The sequence below is a fragment of the Nilaparvata lugens genome, chromosome 3 (genome assembly GCF_014356525.2).
Source record: "Nilaparvata lugens isolate BPH chromosome 3, ASM1435652v1, whole genome shotgun sequence".
In the NCBI taxonomy this organism is placed as follows: Eukaryota; Metazoa; Arthropoda; class Insecta; order Hemiptera; family Delphacidae; genus Nilaparvata; species Nilaparvata lugens.
This window is the reverse complement of record NC_052506.1, coordinates 40,558,703-40,577,035: the sequence shown is the minus strand read 5'-3', so window position 1 is coordinate 40,577,035 and position 18,333 is coordinate 40,558,703.

The window sequence follows — 18,333 nt, the reverse complement described above, 5'->3', positions numbered from 1 at the left end:
TCTGGTATGGTCCAAATCGCATGTGATTCTCCATCAGTATTAAGTGTATATGGGGATATACTACAATTAAGAACTCTTAAACAGTCACTGAGTTCATAAACAATCAAACATTAATTACAAAAACTCGACATTTGAAAAGGGACTGGCTTGATGCTTTTAAAAAATCAATTGAAAGGATCCCTATCCTCATGTGCTGCCGTATTGGTCGATATGACAAGCCAGAGAGACCATTTCTTGGAAAAATTTTCATCTCTTCCTCTAAAATTTTGTAAGCCCTGATCTGATTGGTTTTATAGTCTTTGTAAGACGTGATGTGATTGGCTATTCAAGATTCAGGGTTTCCTTGGCTTTTGTTATACAAAAATGAATAAGATTATACTTGAATAAATTATATAACAGACCATAAGCATTTCAATTGAATGAATCTTAATATATACTAATATAATAATGAATACATTTACTGTTTTATGTGAGCTTTGTACACACTTGTTTTTTCATACTTTTTAGATTTCAATGAATATTGAAAATAAAAATGAAAATAATCGTTGCTTTTTCATTACATAAACCTTTCTTCACATAAATAATATTTAATAATTATCCGAATAAAGTATATATTTAATTCATCATAGTCGAGTGATCAGTCAGCTGATTTGCCCGCATAGTAAATGAATAAATTGTCGACTGATCTGAGATCATGTGACATGCTAAATCAAAACAAGGATTCTAACCTAAAATTGTGCTAGTGTTTTTCTTTTTATAATCTGCCAATAAATAAACTAGTTCACTCCATAATTTTATTTTTGCCAAAGAATTCTCACCAATGCATAATTATATTTTCGATGGTTCTCTTATCACTTTATAGATAGTGAGACTGCTCCTTATCAAAGAGAAGATTCGATTTTATTAGGATGTTACCTCGACTAGGCTAACTGTTCCTTCAGTTTCATAATTCTATTAAAGATAGTTTGTTTCTTCTGAATTATTTTATTGTGTCGAACGGATTGTCATAAGAAGTATATTAAAAACTTCAGAAGTGTCTGTTGTGGAATCTGTTTGTAAAGAATGAAGAAATTCGGCCAAAATTTTACTTGGGCGAAAGAAAGAGGTTATTTATTAAAACAGGCCAAATAGCTGTTCTTGCTTTTCCTAATGTGAAAATATCTTGCATAGAAGTAAGGCGCTTTTCCCATGAATCAATTATTCCCAAACAGTGATTTTTTTACCAAAAAAAATAAGGTAGCTTTCGATAAAAATATTGGAGAATATGTCAACAGTTTGTTGACTGTCAGTATTCCTCATTAATAGCATCAATGCTCCTCTTTTAAACAATGCTGACACATTGATGTGAGTCTTACTATAATCTGGTTACTTTAGATCAGATGAAGGAAATAATGTTGATGATTGCTACTGTTTCAATTTCAATCATGTTTGACATTTTTGCTTTTGATGCCAGCTGTTATTATTATGTGAAAGAAGCTCTTATTGAATGAAAGCATAATCATTGAAGTCAATGATTATACTAAGAAAGCAATTTGTTTGAATATGTGTGTTTGTGGATTTATGTATCCATGTCGGATGGATCTCGAAAACGGCTCTAACGATTTTGAATAAATCAGGAATATATTGTGCTTGTGACGAAGAACATAATTTTGGAACAGGTCTCAACTGTGGGAGAATTTGTTGAACTTCCTTTAAAAGGATTATTGGACCCTCAAGTAGCAGCTGATCAGAGAAGAGTTTTCCATAGTCTGTTGAAAACGTAAGAAAGTGTGAGCAAATAAAAAACATTATGCTAGCTGTAGTTGAGTTACCAAATTTGGTGACTTTATTTTAAAACATTGCAGTATTCATGGAACATCTGGGAGAATAGGTTCAGGAAGTGACCCAATGATAGCAAAAGAAATTTAAAATCAATTGCTCCAAACATATGGTAGTTGAATGTAATGTTCATTGTGAGGAGATAGGAATGCAACTTTTTTCTTCAGCTTCTGTTGTATTAGTGACTCTGTTGCTCTATGTTTGTACGCAGCCATGGCCTTGAGAGAGACAGTTGCACTGTCTGTAGATTCATAATTCGGACTCAATACCACGAGAATCAATCAGAGAAGCCTTCTATTGAAAAAAATCCTGCTCTGATTAATTCTAATGAAATTTAATCCTGATTGAAATTGAACATACTTTTGTGCTACTGGGCCTGATATTTTCATGTTTCAAAATCAGCCAAAAACTGAATAAAAAAAAACATAATATTCCATCAGCTGCTCCTATTTCCTTTAATGATGTTATTACGACACAAGACAAACCCATTGATAGATAGATATTGATAGATAACGAGTAAATTCTAAAGTTGTCAATTTAGATAGAAATTACATTGAGTTACATGTTAGTCCACATCCAAATTTTCATCCCTGAGCTTTTAGTTTCAAGCTAAGATCAGAATAAGAAATCATTAATGTTAGTCAATAATCAAAGCGATTGAATAGACTCTATCCAGATTTATGCGAATTCACATTAAAATGATCCCACTTTAATATTTATGATTGTAGAGTTTAGGACATGTGAAATCAGCCACAATGAATGTTATACTACTATGAATGGACTCTTATGTATGAATGGACTTCCATGGAAGAAAGAATCAGTGGATTGGCAGCTTTTACACTTTTGGACAAGTATAACGAAAAGTAAGCAATAGGCTATGTCAAAAATTCCAGAATAAGCAAGAGATCCATGATACCAGAGTCATCAAATTCTGAATCAACTTAATTTGTAATTTAATCCTCAATTGCATTAAGCAAAACAAAAACAAAAATAACACGATCACTGCTAATTTGATAACTGTCAACGGGAAATATTGATTGCCAATGAATGAAGTCGAGGTTGACTCTTGAACCCCGCCCAATAATCTGAAAAATCCGCTGCAATTGGACTACTATTCTACAGAGCACTTCCTACACATCAATGATCAAAAAGTGTAAATTTTGGATAAGTGAGATGGAAAGTAAGTGACAGACTATGCCAAAAATCCCAGAATAAGCAAGAGATCCATGGATACAAGAGTCATCAAATTTCGAATCAACCTAATTCGGAATTTAATCTTCAATTGCCAAAGCGAAAATAACATGATCACTGCTAATTCGATAACTGTCAATGGGAAATATTAATTGCCAATTTAAGTTTAGGGTGACGCCCCATATCCGACAAAATTTGCTGCAATTAGACTACTCTTCTACAGAGCACTTCCAACACATCTATTTGAATGATTTGACCGAATAATTTTCATGCCAAGCTGTGGCCCAATCTCATAAACGATAATAACAATTTTGGTAGGATTTGCATTATAAATGTTTCACAAAAAAATATTTTTTTTTAATTCCCGTAGCAAAGCACGGTTGCCCTGCTAGTAATTATAAGAAGACTATTATAGTTTATCCTTAGATCTGAGAACATTGCACTGCTTAGCAAATATCTGAAACCTAATAATGAAATAATAATTGCTCACATAGGCCTAATAGGCTTGATCGTGGGTCAATGAGTTCTGAACTGTATAATATGTTTTATTCTACTGATAGAATTTTATGTTATTTAATTAAAATATAAGGCAAACACACACACACACACACACACACACACACACACACACACCACACACACACACACAACACAACACACACTCACACACACCCAGACACGTTGAATACGGAGTACATACTGTGAGAACTGACATGACCTAAGGGTCCTTTAAAACTCAATCCGATAAATCGGAATGGACTCATCAGTTTTTTTTAAGCCTTTGCCCCCAGACAGAAATTCTCCAGCAGAGCATCAGTCTTCTGTCCGCCAGCCTTTCTTTCACACGCGTATTCACTGAACCGTTTATTCACTTCAATCATCCACACACTTTTTCCGATTGCGAGTCCCGAGAAGTCTAGGAGAAGAGTGACAAAAACAGGCCGAGCTCCTTCTAAGTTGCCGGGAGAGAGTCCTGTTACAATGGCAGATAAGGCCGTAGGCCAATACTTCCCCAAAGTTATGGTGGTGGGGGGGGGGCAAGCACCCTCAATTTCAAAAGACAAAAAAGAAACTCTCCATGACAGAAAACCAAATAAACATGAAGGTAGAGAGATAATTCGGAGAACACCTTTCCAAGAGAGGATGATAAAAATAATTAGAAATATAACTCGACAGGAAAAATTATTACATTTATAATATCACAGTATTGAAGTGAAATCTTTATTGTATTAAAGCTGAGTGAGTAGCTGGCTGGCATCTTATCTTATCGATATTACTGCTCACTATCTGGCAATTCGAGCCATACCAGCCCACTTACGAAATTTGATGTCACATAAAAGCCCCAAATTTGCAAGAGGTTGAGTCTCAAGGTCTTGCCAATTTCTCACCCATGCAGCACATTTCAGCCTTCACATCGGGTCAACTGCAGCAAGACTAGCCAAACATCATCAACACTACACCATTACACTTTATGATTGTGGTAGTACCCAATGAGAAATAATCGATCATCAGTACAAAATTGATATAAGTCTGGGTCCAAGCCCTTCGACTTAACAAGTGGAATTCTCTCCACAGCAATTACAGTAATTAGTGAAGTGAGCAACAAGCCCCACTCACCTAAAAAAAAAAAGAAAATCCCAAATAATGCAAGAAGATGCAATACTAAATTTGCTGGCTCTCCATACTCCAATATCTCCAACATGACAACATCTGTGATGCCACACAAGTTTGCAATGACAATTCCTACAAACTAAATACAATAAATTAGAGCATTATGTGACATTTCTGACTCACTTAATTAGTCTTTGATTTCTTCCATTTCAATTATAACTCTTTGCAAATTTTATATGTGTTTATTATTCATTCCATAGACAACCTTGTCTTTTCAATTAATTATTTCTCTCTCTTGGATGTGTTCATTTTGTGTTGGACTCTATTCTCTCATTCCTATCTCATGATTAATCTTTCTCTACTCGAATTTTTATTGTTTGTTGGCTGTGCATTGTTTTCTGTTACTATTCTTTACTTCCTCCAACTCAACTTGATAACTACTCATTGATGTTTAGCTTTGAATCTAATAACTTTCTCATTTTTCTTACAGTGGGACATGCTGATAATAACAAATAATATACATTTGAATAACATCTAACAAATATAATAACAATCTCAACAATGATACTAATACTAATCCTAATGTTAATAACAATAATAATACTGAGTTAATTTCACAGATATCACAGACATTTTTCTTTGGTTAATAATTTTGCTATTATTTTTTTTTGGCTTTGTTTTGTTATTTGATTTAATAACTTGATGTTCTGTTATGATAGCATATTGCTGCTATTGATTTATCCCTTTTCTTGAACTTTTAATTTTAATTTAATTTATTTTTTTGTCTGTATTAATAATATTCTCCAATTAGTGTAAATACAAGACCAGTTAGTATCAAATTTGTTCTTTCATGCAACTTTGTGCATTGCATGTTAATTTAACGTTTTGTGCAGTTATCTAATGTGGAAAGCTCTACATGTTGATTCTCTAAACATTTTCAAATGTAAAATATAACTTCAAAATATTCCGTCTTGAAGACCAGAAGGGCTACTCCTAACAGTGGAGCGCACTTAGGGTGCTGATAACTGCACTGGCACATGAAGAGACATAATTTTTTTACATTCAACATAAAATTCATCACATTGTCCTGCTGCACCATTATCAACATCAAGTGAACATAAAGAATGAGGGCAGATAGCATCAAATTGGCCCAACGTGATTTGAGGAAATAAAGGATTCTCAAATAATGAAATATTATAATAACAATTATTCAAGTTTGTGAAAAATATATCACAATAATTAATTCAATATATTGTACACTTAAATGGGCAGCAGGAGACAAAACACACAGCTTGACATTTCTCAAGTTGGTGATACAATAATATAACATAAATTAGCCTTTGGGATAACATTTACATATAGGCTTACAATATAATAATATGATAATCAAATATCTGAATAATAACAATAATATGAGCATACTGCAAACAAATTACTTTTTATTACTTGCATTCCATGTGAGTCGTAGGTTGATGATTCATGAACTGGAGAGACTTTCGCGACGACGGTGATGAAGAGGCCTCTATGACAAAGATTGCATTTCCGGTGGAGCTCTCTCCAGGATAGAAGGTCTTGAAATGGCCAACATATTTGAATTTTCACTCCGATTCTGGTAGGTCAATGATTCAGCAGAAATCTTGAAAGGGAACAGCCTCCTGTGGAGTAAGATCCTCCTAAAGTTAGACCAAGCGCCCACAGACATCACCCTGCAGATATCACCTTGGCTGGATGCTTGAGCAATGGTGTATAGCCCCGTGCGAAGATGAAAGAAACCCTTTTTCCATTTTCGAAGGGAATCAGAAGTAGAATGCAACTCGATCAATAATTCTCGTCCAAGTGCATTTTTTTTAAAAATACCGAAGGATTGCTTTGCAGTTGGATTATGAAGTTCAGCTGACATACATCCCGACCAGGCAAGTGGGCTCTGTTCTACCCCTATTTTCTAAGATCATACTTCCGACTCACAATTTTTCATATATTTAAATATTCCACTACTACGCCATTAAAAAGATCAAAAATAGTCCGTGCCAATCCGCTAAATTATTACCTATATCTTAGGTATAATATTTTATAATTACTCGGACCATATCCGATACATAAACTGAGTGGTGATAACTTATAAATTCTTATCATTTATATAAATATCTATAGATAATTTTGAATCGGCTTGCTATTGCCGCCCATTAACTACTACAATTTGATTGGTTCATGCAAAATTCATAAATGTATCCATGCGCCTACTAAATATACATACTTCCTTAATATTTTTATTTATTTTTTTTTTGGTGTTTTGTATATGCTCATTACGAATAATGAATATTTTTGAATTTTATAAGTTGTTTTTCCCTCTACAACAAGTTTCCATGTGCTTACCAAATCCTCTAGTTGAATACTATTTGTTTACCACAAAATTTTGCCAAGGTGTCTGGCTAGATTTCAAATTACACGGCTTGGTCGATTATTAGGTTGCCGACCAGTAGGTATTATAGCCTAACCTCAAATTCCAATACTTCATATAATATAATAAATAGCAAATAAAATTCTTTTCTATTCGGCTGTTCTAATTTTAGCCATGATACCCGTTATTATCTAATATTTCACTTGTTGCTATCGCACTTGGCGATAATAGAGCAGCTGTTTGCTCAAGACCTATAAAAATTCTTTCCATTAGCGATTTTGCTTGCTTATCAAATTTTAATATGTTACAATATTTGAAAAAAAACAGGTTCCGCTGAGGTCTACATGCAGGTGAGCGAAGCGAGCCCGCTGATCTCATTTTTGGACAATCCAGTCGGCGGTCCAGAATTCGGTACAGAGGTTCCGCTGAGGTCTACATGCAGGCGAGCGAAGCGAGCCCGCTGATCTCATTTTTGGACGATCCAGTCGGGGGTCCAGGGGGCGGAGCCCCCTTGCTAGACGGATATAGCGAGCGAAGCGAGCCTGACGGCTAGTACAATATAATTTTCCGTATGTGCCAATAACATTAGCCTCAATAAATACTACCTGAACTATAATAGTAATATAGGGCTACTCAACATAAAATTATTCATAATCAGGTAATATATAATAACGGATTTATAATACTGAAATAGGCTTAACTGAGTTTTCTAAGAAACTATTCAATGAAAGATAAATTGTAATAACAATTTATATAATTCATATGGAGTCTTCTAAGAATAATTATTTTGTAAAAGGTTTATAGCAGTAGAGTTCAGTATGCCCTTCATAAATCCTTGACATCATCAAGCTATCATCATGTTGCATGCCTTTGCAGCACAAATCTGCGATAATCATGTCTCATAGAACTATGATTAATCGATAATGAAAATAATATATTTTCCTTGGAATGTACAATTCAAATTCAATTCAATTTAATGTGACTAGAATAGCATTATTTTTTACTAACAGCAGGCTTTTTGTAGGATATGATCTGCATTAATAATTTATTGATTGTAGAGCTCTGCTACATAATAGGCTAGACAATCATAATACTGTATAATCTTCTCAGAATATCAATTAAATTAACATGAATATCACAGAAATAGCCTACTTAATTTATCCCAAAGGAGTAAACTTCTCTCTCGGTGAGGTGTGCTCTATAAATCATTCTAATAAATTCAATAATTTTTGAATGGTGAATTCTATCTCTGGTAACTTAATCTTCAATTAATATGAATTAATACTGAATCGTGATAAATTGATATGCTGATAGTATTTCTAAATAAAAAATTTACTAAGAAAATACTGAAGGCTTTTTCAACTCGAAATTATTTTTCATTCATAATATTATTCACAGTGAGCCCCCTCCTAAAATCCATGTTTGCGGATCGCCATTTTGTGAAAACTAACTCGACCTAAGGGTCCTTTAAAACTTAATTCGATAAATCGGAATGGACTCATCGGTTTTTTTAAGCCTTTGTACCCGGACAGCAATTCTCCGGCAGAGCATCAGTCTTCTGTCCGCCAGCCTTTCTTTCACACGCGTATTCACTAAACCGTTTATTCACTTAAATTATCCGCACACTTTTTCCGATTGCGAGTCCCGAGAAGTCTGGGAGAAGAGTGACAAAAACAGGCCGAGATCCTTCTAAGTTGCCGGGAGAGAGTCCTGTTACAATGTCAGATAAGGCCGTAGGCCAATACTTCCCCAAAGTTATGGAGGTGGGGGGAAGGCACCCTCAATTTCAAAAGACAAAAACGAAACTCTCCATGAAAGAAAACCAAATAAACATGAAGGTAGAGGGATAATTCGGAGAACACCTTTCCGAGAGAGGATGATAAAAATAATTAAAAATATAACTCGACAGGAAAAATTATTACATTTATAATATCACAGTATTAAAGTGAAATCTTTACTGTATTTAAGCTGAGTGAGTAGCTGGCTGGCATCTTATCTTATCGATATTACTGCTCACTATCTGGCAATTCGAGCTATACCAGCCCGCTTACGAAATGTGTTGTCACAATACCGACCAGATTCTTGTAATAAAACTAACAATAGTAAAATTCTATGAGCATGGAATAGATGTGCACTGCCTTTTCATTGATTTTAAGCAAGTCTTTGATAGTCTCATCAGGCCTTAGCTGTGTCAGATACTCAAGAGTTTTGGTATTCCGAGTAAGCTTGTTAACCTCATCACAATGATAATGGCTGCTACTACAGCCAAAGTGGAAATGGGAAATAGCCTGAGCAGAAGCTTTCATTTTAATGCTGGTGTAAAGTAGGGTGATAGGCTATCAGCAGTACTGTTCGACATTGCTCTCCAGAAAGCTATTGAAAGGGTTGAAAGCATTGAATTATCTTTCATTTCATGTATAATTCGACTATTTCGCGCATTCCCATACGACTCTTGCAGTAGTTTTAGTTTTGAGTGTCAAATCTCAAGATTTGCAACAAGTGACTTTCTTCGAATATCACACTATTCTGTCATTATAAATTGGCAGTGTACTTCAGTATGAACATTCATATTGAGTACCTATTGGAACGTCTGCGAATCTAAACACAGGGGTTGTTTCTAAACTTCTTACCAAACAAAGACACTCAAAACTAAAACTGCTACAACAGTCGTATGGAAATGCGTGGAATAGTCGAATTTTACATGAAATAGAAGATAATTTAATGCTCTACAATCTCATAATTAGCACATTCTTGTTACATCAATAATTGTTGAAAAGTTATGATACTTGAAAGAGCGAATAAGTGGAAGAAAAATTTTTTTTTGCGAAAATGCATCACTCTACAACAAAAATATCTTGGAAAGTATAAGATTTATCGGGAACCTCTCCCATTCAAAACTTGTAGAAAATTGATTAGGCTTCATTTTTATGTAGTTTATTATGTCAATAAAACACTTTGTTTCCAAGATATAAGCATGTAATTAATAAGTGGAAAATACAACTTTCAAACCACCCTCATCCCTTCAGCACATGATGTAGGGGTTGGGGTTTTTGACATGATCACTTCCAAACTAGTCTCAACATAGCTGCGAAGTCGAAAATCCTGTTCCAAACATTCCCTCCAAATTTCATTGTCAACTGATCTATTGCTGCTGAACAGAAAATTTCACACTCAACACTAAAACTGCTGCAACAGTCGTTGGGAAATGAGTGAAATAGTGAAAATATACATCAAATTGAAGATAATTTGATGCTCTATCAGATGATAATAAGGACGGATTTTTTTTATCAATCGTTCGAAAATTATAAGGCCGAAAAGATGAAAAAATGGAGGCAGAAGTGTTTTTCAAAAAGTGTCTCACTTTCAAGAGCGGATATTTCAGAAACTATAAGAGATATGGAAAGAATGTCGATGACTAAACGTGTTGGTAATTTAGTAAGCTTCAATTTTGCACAGAGTACAAATGTTCATATGATGCATAGTTTCCGAGATATATGCGAGCAATGAGAAAAATGGTTCTTTCAAACCACCCCCACCCCTTTAGCACAGGGAATAGGGGTGAGGACTTTTGATATGTTAATCCTACTACTATCTCCAAAAGAGCTGTGGAGTTGAAAATTGTGTTCCTAATTTTTCCCTCTATAATCTTTCGTTGGTTGGACTAATAATTCCATTCTAATTGATTGAAAGATTGGGCTAGAACCATGATTGTGCACGAACAATCATTTATCACGATACAGTCATCTTGAATGAATAATCCCTGTCAAATTGGTTCTAGCAAACACATCGTCTCAATAATTCATTCTAATGTTTTCACTTTTCATTTATAAATTTTGTTTCAATAATGACAGAGACAATGTGGGTGATAGACTGATAAAGATGATTATACTTTTGAATACTTAAAACCTTCAAACACTAATAACTTTGAACATCCGTCACTCAGCGTAGCAAACATAATATATATCAACACTGTTCATTTTTCTCACTCATGGTGACAGCCTGAAAGAATCAATATGTGCTAATCATCGAAAAGTTGATGGGGTGGTGTGGTTTTGACAAACCGGGGGATTCCTGGTCGTCAACCTTTTCAACATACTGTCACAGCTGAAAATTCGATGTATTAATGATTTCAAAATCCGTCACAAATCGAGATAAATCAATGGAACACTTTTGGAGTCGAATAGGAAGAAATGGTCGTTATAAAGCAGATGGTTATCGGAAAGTTTATATACCGTTATCACTTCCAGAGAGAGTGTGAGAGACAGAGTGTGTGAGAGACAGACAAGTAATGTGACTTACAGTGATGACGTCACGACGTAAACAGTGTACGTGCGTATCGGAGCCATGTATCACTCCCATTTGACCATTGTGTATGTCCTGAGAAAGATAGGGGTTAGAGGGTGGAAAGGAAGAGCCATGAACAGAGAAGAATGGAGGCGTGTTGTGAAGGAGGCCACAGCTCACCTAGGGCTGTAGCGCCGGATAAAGAGAGAAAGAAGTGAAGACTATTATATAGAAGACAGATGTGCTTTTTCCCCTGGTCTAGATGAAATGTGTCGTAAAAATGAATAAGTTAGAGGAATTATCATTAATATCATTTCGAATGGATTTGAATCAGTATAGCACTGCTCATATGTTTAACTATAATAATGCTCAATGTGTAGTAAATAATCTATCACCGATGGTTATTAAATTTCTTCCCTTGCAATAAACATTCAACAAAGAGATGAACTCCCCACTGCGCTGTTAATAGAGCATATCAGCATAACAATAGATTGAGAACCAGCTATTAGATCGTCCATAGGGTCAAGGATTTGTGTGATATTAGTGTTATAAACTATGGGCGAACGTGCTCACGAATCTTTTCAATGAATTAGATGATACCAATAAGTCGAATAAAACCCAATAAAAATTGGAAAGTCCAACAATAATATACCAGATATGGAATTTTCAGTGACTTCACAGCGATAACTAATGTGTCCTGGTCCTCATAGCTTTTCATAATCAAGAGTAGAAGTTTTGTTATCAATTGATGGAAGCTCAACCTAAACTGAGCCGTTAATTTTACACAGAGCAAAAATTAATTATCAGAATCTATTTCGGTGATAACTGTTTATTCCAATATTAACCGGAAATATCGAATAGCACACCAATTTAACTTATGCTAATCAAGCCACAATATGCATGATTCGTAGGCCTATAGTATTTTGATATTTTGCAATAATTCTACGTATCAAAATATTTAAAGTGCCCCATACACTAGGGAATTTGGATCAGCCAACTTGGTTCGGAGAACCAAGTTTGTGTAGGATTTGCCCACACACTGTAGTCGGGAGAGCGAACAACCGTCCGTTACTTGAGTGTCTTTCGGGCAGGCCCGGCCCCAGGGGTGGGCGGACCGGGCGGCCGCCCAGGGTGGCAGGTTTAGGGAGCGGCAAATTTAAAGGAACGGAAAATTTTAAAATACAGATAAATAATAAATTCATAATATCAAATGTGAATGAAAAATATATAAGAAGCTTTTCAATCTCGAGCTAATGAAGACTATTCTAAGATCAACAATGTCCTAGGAACGTCTGAGTGGTCTAGCGAACATAAAATAATAGTTCAGTCCCCTGATCTTGAAGAATTGGTGGAGAAATTTTCCCATGCAAAGGTCAGACGAGTTCTACTTAATTAAACAGGTGTGTTAAACAAACTTGTAGAAATTGTAGTTCTAATTACTTAGCATGTTAAGTAGGCCTAATACTATGTTGCAGTCTACGTCTTAAGGCTGTGCAAAGTCTAAAATAAACTTTCTTGTACTGGTGATATTTCTCATAGTTTTTCGATTTCTATAAATCAAAATGAAAAAGTTTTCTTAGGAAAACATTTTTTCCGATCATTACTTTATGAGATATGAGCGCCTAAAGTTTGAATTTTTGGGACAGAACATTTCAAATTCGGTACGAGATAAATTCTTCATGTTATTGTTGATTGGATAAAACAAGAAAATTTTAAAACATTTTCTGAAAATATCAATTTTTGAGAAAGATATTCAATTTACAAAAAAAAAAACTCAACTAAAAGCTATTTTTGGTCATTTTTAGTAAATTGAATAACTTTCTCAAAAATTGATATTTTCAGAAAATTTTTGTTTTATTAAATCAAAAATACCATGAAGAATTTACTGTTATATAATTTACTGTTCTGTCGTCAAGCAACATAGTGAGGTGAGGCCAAGTTTTCTGACTATTGTAACGATTTGAAATTCGGATGAATAAATAAAAATTCCTACTTGAAGAAATTCATAGGTTTTAGTGGAATAATAGGCTAATATCACCAAAGTTGATAATGTTTAAAGATTAGATAATATCAGGCATCATGGCTAAATTTATAACGGCCGAATAGAAATGGAAATAATTTTGCTACTTATATAATATTATATAAAGTATTAAAAATTTGAGGTTAGGTGTAAAATATCTATTGATCGGGCACCTAATAATCGACTGAGTCGCATAACGTAGGATCTAGCCAAACACCTTGGCAGAAATTTATTGTAACTGAATAGTATGCGAATTGAGGAACCAAAAATCCACATGGCTAATTGTTGTAATATGAGAAACAACCTATAATCTTTAGAAAATTACTTTGCATGTAAAAAACGTATTAAAAAACCCAGACAAAAATAATTTCATGTATTAAGGAAGTAGGAGGTTCTAGGCGCATGTATACTATAATAATTTGCATGAACCAATCAAATGGTAGCAATTGATGGGTGGTAATAGTGAGCCGATTCAAATATATTTGTATATATTTCTATAAATGATAAGAGTTTATGAATTATTGTTGTACAGTTTATGTTTTGGATATGGCCCGAAGGCAGATAAATTATCAAAGATGTAACATAGGTAATAATTTAATAGTTTGGTACGAACTATTTGAGCCTTGAATGGCGGAGGAACAGATTATTTAAATTTTATGTAAATTTGCAAGTCGGGGATGAAAATTGTGAAAAAGAAGGTAGAACTTGCCCACTTGCCTGCCAACCACTACCATGAGATGTCACCAAAAATTGTAGAGCGCAATATCTTACTGTACCTTTTAATAACTTAAAGTTAAACAGAATTATTAATTTTCTCATAAGACTTTGTGATGCTATTGTAAAGCAAAAGTAATTTGAATATTTTTAATCCCTTGAGAGAGATGACTTCGGCCACCAATAATCCAGGACCACCAGGAGTTTGGATCGCCATCAGCAGCTCATAGAAAATCCAGCACGTGAGTGAATAATATTTGAAATAGTGATAGGGCGCCCTCAGTGCTTCGAAATGAAATAAGAAATCAAAGCTAGCTCGTCGAAAGGGTTTTTATTAGCAGAAAGTCGTACACTTAATGAAATTGGTCGAATTAAATTTCTAATTGATTCAACTATAATTATAAATGGGCTATTTGGGGGGGGGGGGTTCTTACAGGTATCAAGCGTGCCTCTCCACTAGGAAATTCTTTATTCTTTTTACAATGGAGCACAGATCGGGAGAGAAAAAATAAATAGAAAAACTAATTAGAATACCTTGTACCATCTCTCTCCCAAATTTAGGTTTTAGAAATATTGAAATATAGTGCATCTTACGGGTGATTCCCATAGAACATAATCTCATGAACTTATATCATTATACGAAATATCACTGTGAGGACAATATAGATGGTGATGATGGTTGAAGCTAAAAATGAGGTGTTTTTCACAATACAATGAGCATTGTTGTCAAGTGTAACTGGAAATCTATATGAGATAGAGCGCTCTACCTAGTCTCAGATTGTAGAGCACAAAATTACCCCCAGAGTGATTTTGAATTTCACATCTAGATTGTAATCAGGATATATATTGTTAATCAAATACTAAATATGATCAAAATTGATTTTTTCTCTTAAAATATCACTCATATTTGAAAAATCATAACTCAGTACTCATTGGAGATAGAGAGTTCCGAATGATCTCATTTCATTCAGAATTTTATAATCTAAAAAAAAGGCAAAAGCAAATGTTTTTGTCCGATCACTGATGTTGCCGGAAATAGCTGAAAACTGGAAAATGAACCTAAAAAACGAGTTTTTTGGGCCACTCTGTATATAGCACAAGGGAATTTTGCATGAAGAATTTGGTTGTGAACCTCTCTCATGTACCCAAATAGAATATTAAAAAATCAGAACTACGATATAAATTGCAAGCACACCCCCTTTTTATGTCTATATTGACTGGACTTTACTGTTCCCCAATATTTATTTTTGTCAAATATTTGTTTAAATGTCAATAAATATTGTTAAACATAATTTTTCAGAGTTGACTGAGATTCTGTGGTGTGAATGGCGCGATAGCATCACAGCGGAGACACAATAGTAACGCTGGTTACACACTGGGCGGTTTCTGCCGCGGCGGCAAATCTGCCGTCGCCACCTCGAAAAAAAGTCGAGCTTACACATTCAGCGGCAAAAATACCGCCAAACATTGAGCGGCAAAACGACCGCCACGTATGATCAGTGGCCAAAATAATTCTTGTAGTTCTTCATCGCAAATGTGTTGTGACTTCTCTGTTTCATGAGTGTTCAGTTAATTGTATTCTGCACATTTCTTCAAAGTATATTATTAAATGTTTAACTCAAAATGGAAAGGCAACAACTTTTACCACTTTTGTTGTACCGTCGAAGGAAAAGAAGACAGCAGAGAAATCGCCTTGTTTGGATACATTGAAATGAACGTTTTTATTAAATCGACAGCGATATACAACATATTAGTTTTTTCCTTGTCATCCAGAGTTTCAAAATCCCCCCTAATCTCCATACACACTTCCTTCCACGCATTCCTTGTTGCATCTCGATCCTTAAATATGTCGAGGCTTTTGCCCTACAAAACTGGCCTCTGTTCTACAAAATGATATTAACAACTCATTGTCTATTAACTTACTCATTTTCTCACACTCGTCAACCACAAACAATAAATAAATGTTATAAACAACTCACAAACTTCCTCGGCCTCGGCAAAGTCCCTAGGGCCGTGCCTGCTTTCGGGGTCTAGAGATGAGTTTTTCAAAGGTTGCAGCTGCTGTGGGAAGAAAATATATATAGATAGAATGTATCAGTTTGGTGGACGAACCGAACAAAGTTTTTAATCCAGATTGAAGACAAGTTCGTCACTAATTTGGTTCGCGGTTCGCCAATTTTCCACATTCATTGAGGAACTTCGTTCGCAAGAACCAAGTTCGCCGATCCAAGTTCCCTAGTGTATGGGGCCCTTAAGAGTATGATGCTCGCGAAAATTATCATGATCTATCGAAATTCCACCCATGTATCTTTATTGAATTTTGTCTTTGGAATTTCTTGGCTGATAAAATGTTATTATTGACCGAGTGAAGTGAGGACTAAGATTCAAGTCGACGGTTTTGAATTTCTCTTTATGTTCATATGTGTTTATGTTTCGCATTCACGGCGAAACGCGGCAATAAATTTCGATGAAATTTAGCAGGTATGTTCCTCTTAAAATTGCGCGTCGACGTTTATACAAGGTTTTTTGAAATTAGCATTTTCAGGATAATACAAAAGGAAAAGAGGTCTCTTTCGAACGCCAATATTACCGTAAAAATCCGTCTATAGAATTGTTCATTATAAATCAGCTGTCGAGTGGACTATTAATTGCAAGCGATGAAGCATGCAATATTGAAAACTCAAAGTAGCTTATTATTTTTCCCCCGACTTTTCTCTGCTTTCAACTCGGCAGGCTTTCAATGATAGTAACATAGTTGTTTACAACAAATTATTAGCATTCTAATGATGATAATAATTATAATTAATATTAATAATTATTATTGTCGTTACATTTCAAACAGTCATTAGTTTTTTACACAACGATATCTCGCCGACACGTCGAGAGCATTTAACTACGCGAGGTCTACTGTTCACAGAACTACTAGTAGTGAATGGTAATAAGTCTATAAATCGATTTATTTCAGTTATGAGAGAGCTAATTGATAGTTTTTATTAGAATAATTAGTAAACTTATTCTTTTTCGAAGACACATTCGGATTCGGATAAGTATGCTAATTCTACTAATTATACTATTTAAAACAGAGTGGCCGTAGTCGAGTGAATCAGATGCTGGCTTTATGATTCAAAGGCCCGGGTTCAAATCCCGGCCTGGGCAAGATATTTATCTCGGGCCACTCCCGAGTGTTTCGGATGGACACGTTAATTCGTCGGTTCCGGCTGCCTAAAAAGCAGTCGTTAGGTCATGTCAGAGGCCCTGAAATTGATCAGTTGCGACCTGAAAACTCTGACACCAGACCTGAGCCAGCCAGGTCACACGATATTATTATTATTATTACTATTTAAAACGAATTAATTCCTTAATGAAGAATATATTCAAACGACAATTAATTCTATACTAGTATTATTTCCAATTATTATTCATAAATCCTTATCTTGTACACATTTCAAATATTGATGATTTCAATTGACAAATATTGCAGTGTAGATTTGTAACGATGAACCTTGCTACGAAGTAGGAGTGTTGTCATAATTATCGTTAACAGGTACTATGATAATGTAATCGTTCCAGAAGACACTCAAATTTCACCATAGCGCACACATCGGAAAATATTTGTTGTTAATCAAGCAGTCAAGTAAGATTGGATGGCTGCTGCTGCTACTCCCTGCTGGCTGATTGATGAGCGGTCTTTGTTTATAGCAGGCCGACCTCTAGGCGCGCGGCTGCTGTCTACTAATTTCGGAAATTTGAAGTTGTTGTTGATGTTGTTGTAGGGTTGTTAGAGCAAAGAGGTGAGGGTGTTATGCTGCGCTAAAAAGCAGCCACCAAACTCGAGTGTGTTTTAATGTCGTTCATAGCGCCCTGGCCAGCAGCTTCCGACAATATTAGGCCTTCGAAGCCCTCACCCTCCACCAAACTGCCACAATGCCTGAGCAAATATTTTCGCTCGTTGGCTACGGGTGTCAGCCACAGCCCAGCCCTGATGGATTAACAATTTCATAATACTTAAAACGCTGTAACTCTATAGCACCTATCATGACGCGATACTGTTGACATTGCTGATAGTGAATTGCCACCTCATAGATACTCCACTGTATTAATTAATGAAATTTACAAGATTGGCCAGTGCTTCATTCCAATCAAGAGGATGATTTTCTTTGTACACAGTATTGATACATTTATTAATTGAAGTGAATAGCTTGAGAATTCAATTTTCATTGGATGTAACCGATATATCAATAATATTCTGAGTATGTGATCGATATGGAACAGAGTTAGAACTCTGTAGAATGTAGAC